The sequence below is a fragment of the Herpailurus yagouaroundi genome, unplaced genomic scaffold (genome assembly GCF_014898765.1).
Source record: "Herpailurus yagouaroundi ecotype Mexico unplaced genomic scaffold, PumYag 141, whole genome shotgun sequence".
NCBI classification, from domain to species: Eukaryota; Metazoa; Chordata; class Mammalia; order Carnivora; family Felidae; genus Herpailurus; species Herpailurus yagouaroundi.
In genome coordinates this window covers 40548125-40554124 of record NW_024412396.1, presented here as the reverse complement: position 1 = coordinate 40554124, position 6000 = coordinate 40548125, and positions in this window count along the sequence as shown.

The window sequence follows — 6000 nt, the reverse complement described above, 5'->3', positions numbered from 1 at the left end:
TGTAGTTGAAAGGAAACAGCTTTGTATTTTGGTACCTCTAACAGCAACCTTTGCTGCCTTTTGAACATTTTCATCTTGCAGTGGGCTCCACCAATTATCTAGCCAGTCCCCGCCATCATCGTTCTGATGTTCTGTAGCCCTCTCTGCCCCCGTCGGGAGTTTCTGGTCCACTTCCTGCCAGGTTACTTTGATGCTTCCCAAAGTCCCATAGACCCTCCTCATCTCCCTCTTTTTCTGTCCTGTTCACCTCTCAATCCCTCCTCCTAGGCTACCCCCAAACTCCAAATCACCCCCACAGCACTATGCAGAATTACTTAATGCTCCCTTTGTTTTCATTTTCCATCTTCCAGATCAGCTCCTGGAACCTAACGTGTCATGACCAGATGACCCACTAGAGTGCTTTATGAAACAAAAAACAAGGTTCCCTCTGACAGAAATTCTACTATGAGTTTGGTTGTGTTTGGTTTGTTTTTTACTTGAAATATCATTAACAGTTTCAGGTGTACGATACAGTGATTCAACATTCTGTACATTTCTCAGTGCCCATCATGATAAGTGTACTCTTAATCCCTTCACCTATTTCACCAATCCTTCCCATCCACCTACCCTCTAGCAACCATCGTTCATTCTCTGTATTTTAGAGTCTGGTTTTTTGCTTATCCCTTTTTTTTTCTCTTTGTTCATTTGTCTTGCTTCTAAAATTCCACTTACGAATGAAATCATACAGTATTTTTCTTCCCTTGACTTATTTCACTTAGCATTACACACTCTAGATCCATCCATGTTATTGCAAATGGCAAGATCTCTTTTCTTTATAGCTGAGTAATACTTCATTATATGTATGTATATATACCACATCTTCTTTATCCTTTCCTCTGTTGACGGACACTTGGGTTGCTTCCTTATCTTGCCTATCATAACTAATGCTGCAAGAAACTTAAGGGTGCATACATCTTTTTAAATTAGCGTTTTCATTTCCTTTGGGTAAATATCCAGTAGTGGAATTGCCGGATCATATGATAATTCTATATTTAATTTTTTGAGGAACCTCCATACTGTTTTCCACAGTGGCTACCCCACTTTGCATTCCTACCAACAGTGCACAAGGGTTCCTTTTCCCCTTTTCCCCTACATCCTCACCAACACTTGTTATTTCTCATCCTTTTTATTCTAGCCATTCTGACAGGTGTAAAGTGATATCTGCAAGATTTTCAAGTAGCAGGATTTTTCCCGATTGTCTAGATGGAAATCACCAATACTTTTCAGCAGTATTTATTAAGTTATATTCCCTGATGGGGTTCCTGGGTGGCTCAGTCAGTTAAGCGTCCAACTTCAGCTCAGGTCATGATCTAGCAGTTCGTGAGTTTGAGCCCCGCGTCGCACTGTGAGCTGACAGCTCACAGACTGGAGCCTGCTTTGGATTTTGTGTCTCCCTCTCTCTCTGCCCCTCCCCTGCTCACGCTCTGTCTCTCTGTCTCAAAAATCAATAAACATTAAAAAAATTAATAAGTGATATTCCCCGAAGCATTAGTCCCACAAAAGAGCCCACCAAAATAAAGTGAAAGAAAGAAAGAAAAAGAGATTCCATAGCCAATAAGTTTGGGAAACACTAAATACTCTGCTTTCCTCCTTCCTGACACTTTTTGTCGATTTCCAAGTCGCATTAACTTATTAAAAGAACTGTTTTTCTTTTTTATTTAAAATAGTATCTCCCAACTTATTTGTCCATGGAGCTCTTCCCCCCCCCCCCCAGGGGATAGCTACTGACTGCCCACTTTGCAAGCATTCACATAGAACTGGCAAACTTTTTCTGAAAATGGCCATTGTAAATATTTTAGGCTTTTAGGGCCATACGTTTTCTGCAACTACTCACCTGTACCCTTGTAGCTCAAAAGCAACCATAGACATTGTAGACAATGTATAAGCTGGCTGTGTTACAAAAAACTTTATTTATGGACACTGAAATTTGAATTTCCTATTATATTCACACGTTACAAAATACTCTTCTTTTGATTTTGTTTCAACCATTTAAAAATGTAAAAACCATTCTTAGCTCAAGGGCCAAACAAAAACAGGCAGTGGGTGGTTCTTGGCCAGCAAGCAGTAGTTTGCTAATCCCCAACTTAGAAGAAGACCAAGGAAAAAGAGTTACTTGGAAACACAAGTTGGATACAGTTTTCTACCTTAACTGTTACTGATTGTGATTTTTTTTCTAACTAATCATTTTATATTTTGGCAATTTTTTTTACAGCATTGTTACCATTTCCTGCTCAGATGGTTTCAGCTCCTGGTGGTTAATCTTTAATTATCTCACGTCCGCAGCTATCACTCAGCACATTCCCTCCTGGTCAGAGCAGGATAGCTGTTTGGACGGCCTGCCTCTGCCTTTCATGTTCCCTCTTCATTCTAGCCCTGGAGCTGCTCTGTTACTTGTCAGGAATAGAGTCTGGATGCTGCAGAACTAGTCTTGTTCGTTGATCTCTCCCCATTTGCTCATCTAAAGATAGGTAACTCCCCGAGAGCCCAACACCAGGGCCAACAAAGCAAACCACAAGGCAGACAGCCACATGCTTTGCGGAGAACTCGCTCATTTCCAGTCTTTTCGTAATTACGCCCACAGACACGTGTTCTTGACTTCATGACAAATTCCATTCTCCTCTTAGTAATACATGGGCACATCTATTTTTGAACCAAAATGAATTAAAATTAATTTTCTGAGAAGTTCATAATTAAGATGATCCCCTAAGATAGCTGGAGATGTCCTTGAAGTTGCACAAGCTCAGTCTGACATTACACTGCATGATATACACTGTAAAGTGCTTGAGTACATTTATGTTTTCTCTCATTTTAATTTCCTTATGGTGGGTATGTGATGGGAATAAAATCAAACACAGAGGAAATTATAGGGCAGCATCTTTGGGCGGGATGAAAAGGAAAGATGTATGTGATTGCCTTAGTGTTCATGCAGCATCTTATCTCTATTTTTTTTTATTTTTTTTTAACATTTATTCATTTTGGAGAGACAGAGAGAGACAGAGTATGAGCAGGAAAGGGGCAGAGAGAGAAGGAGACACAGAATCTGAAGCAGGCTCCAGGCTCTGAGCTGTCAGCACAGAGCCTAATGTGGGGCTCGAACTCACAAACTGCAAGATCATGACCTGGGCCGAAGTCGGACGCTCAACCGACTGAGCCACCCAGGCGCCCCTATCTCTACTTACTTTAGACACCAACAACAATTGAATGACAGAAAGGCACTCGTGAGTTTGCGAAACTCCATCAATTCCTGAAGGATGCAGAACAAATCTGTCCTGAGAGGCATTCACAAAGCCATTTTAAGAAACCGACTTGAAAATGTGAACAAAGACTTACATGAGAGGTGTCTCCTTCACTGCCCGCGCTCAGTCAATAAAGTCTTAAAGGAGGGTGCACTGGGGGACTGAGAATCAGGATGGGAGCAGTGGGTGGGTGGCTAGCTGGTGACACTCACTATCTTTAGGCAAGCATGTGGTTTGGCTGATCTGTGGAAAGATATATGAGGGAAACCATCAAAGCAATACTCCAGGAGGGAAGCCATTGGTATTATCCATGTTTAAATCTCCCTGAAGAACTTAGACCTCACTCGAAGGAAGGAGAATTTGAATACCTGACTCTTTGATCACTTTTGACATAACACTCTCAGAATAATTACATCTCAGCACAACCACTGCTGTGATGAGTGGCTGGGGCACGGGGTGGTGAATCTGAAGACAGAGACTGTCACCTTAACCGTGCCACTAACTTGCTGGCTAAGTTTGAATTTCCCTAAGATGCTTATTAGCATATCAAGGCCCTGTAGCTCACTGGTGGAGAACATGGGCTCTGAGCCAGACAGGTTCCAAATCCTGTCTTTCACCTACAAGCTGGGGAGCCTTCTTCACATTACTCAGCCTCTGTCTCTGGGTTTGGTTTTTCTCTTCTGTAAGCGTTTGACAAATGTTAGTTATTCTTGTGAAGATTAAGAAATGCCCTCCTAGCCCTACCTCAAGGGCTAAAGAGAGAGCCAGGTCTAGCCCAGGTGGAATGAGGATCTGGGAATTGGGGGGGATGCGAGCAGAAAACTCTTCATTAGATGCAATGAAGACACTGACAACAAGGAGGAGACCGCGTGCTTACTGAGAGTTGATGATATTCCTTTGAGGGTGGTATTATGTGCACAGAACAAACGTGTGAGGGCTGTTGTTCTGATTCTTATCAGCTCCATTTTGCAGATAAGAAAAACAAAACTTGAAGAGATCAGGCAAATTGTTCAATGTCCCAGAGCCGGTAAGGCGCAGAGCAAGCATTCCAGCTGGCGTTCTCTGACTCTAAAGTGCATTCGCTTAAACCCTAGACAGGCTAGGGACCATGCCAGGGTTGGGAAGTCATTGCCTAGAGGGTACAGAATTTCTGTTTCAGGTGATAAAAAAGTTTTGGAAAACAGTGGTGATGGCTATACAACAGTGCGAACCTACTTAAGACTACAGAATTGTTGACTTGAAAATGCTTACATTCAGCCAGGTCACGATCTCGCGGTCCGTGAGTTCGAGCCCCGCGTCGGGCTCTGGGCTGATGGCTCAGAGCCTGGAGCCTGTTTCCGATTCTGTGTCTCCCTCTCTCTCTCTGCCCCTCCCCCGTTCATGCTCTGTCTCTCTCTGTCCCAAAAATAAATAAACGTTGAAAAAAAAATTAAAAAAAAAATGCTTACAATGGTAAATTACACATCACATATATTTTACACAAGCATACACACAAAATGCCAGGCAAGGGGTTGAAAGGGTTTCTCAACAATTTGAGGTCAAAGACAGATATGGACGTCAGGAACCAAGCTGGAGTTAGCAACTGAGAAAAACGAAAACCAGAATGTACTTTTGTCCCTCCCACGCAAAGAAGATAGTTTGTAAAACTCCGGAGCAAGAATACACTTGAGTTTATTCCTTGAAGAAAGCTTTTTGCGGCCTTGGAAGCCCAGATTCAAATGTACCACATTTAGGAGCCATTTCTAGAACTTCATAGAGAAAATATATTTAAAAAGCTGAAGAACTATCAAGGAGGGAGAAACCCCACCTTTTAAGTTAAGAAAACCTTAATCAATACAAGAAGAGCTGTGTCTGTTGGACGCTATTTCTTTCTTATATAATTAAGACTCAGAATACGCAATGTTCTTGCAGAGTAATGAGGAAGTTAAATAAACATGTGAAAAAGGAAAATAGAACAGATAACACCTCTGCAAATCCCACAAGAGAAACTTACAATAAGCAGGTTATTTCCAGTCATAAGGGAGACTATGAAGCAAAGGCACAGGATGAATGCTGGTTTACTTTGTTACGAAGGCTGTGGATTGTCTAGGAAAAATCAGGGGGTCTCATGCAAAGCAAGCCTGGGGTTGCCACTGGCAGCTACCTGAGCCTAATATGTTTTCTTTATTTTTAATTTTTTGCTTTTTAACTTTTTGTAATGTGTATTCCTGAGAGAGAAAGAACGCAAGTTGGGGACGGGTGGAGAGAGGGAGACACGGAGTCTAAAGCAGGCTCCAGGTTCTGAGATGTCAGCACAGAGCCTGACACGGGGCTCGAACTCGTGAACCGTGAGATCATAGCCTGAGCTGAAGTCTGATGCTTAACTGACTGAGCCCCCCAGGCGCCCCTGGCTTTTTATTTTAATTCCAGTTAACACACACTGTTATATTAGTTTCAGGTGTACAATGTGACGGTCCAACACTTTCATACGCATCTGGTGCTCATCACGACAAATGCACTCCTGAATCCCCATCACCTGTTTCGCACCACACTTTGCTCCCCTCTGGGAACTATCAGTTGGCCTTATAGAAGAGAGGGAGCATCTTAAATAGGTATTGGCGGGGGCAGGGCAAGGGGGAAGGACTGTGGTGTCATCAAGATGTCATAATTGCTTTTGCTTCCCAATCTAGAGAGTGAAACAGTCTGAAAATGAACAATTAGGCTGGCAGGCTGCGATATGATTAAC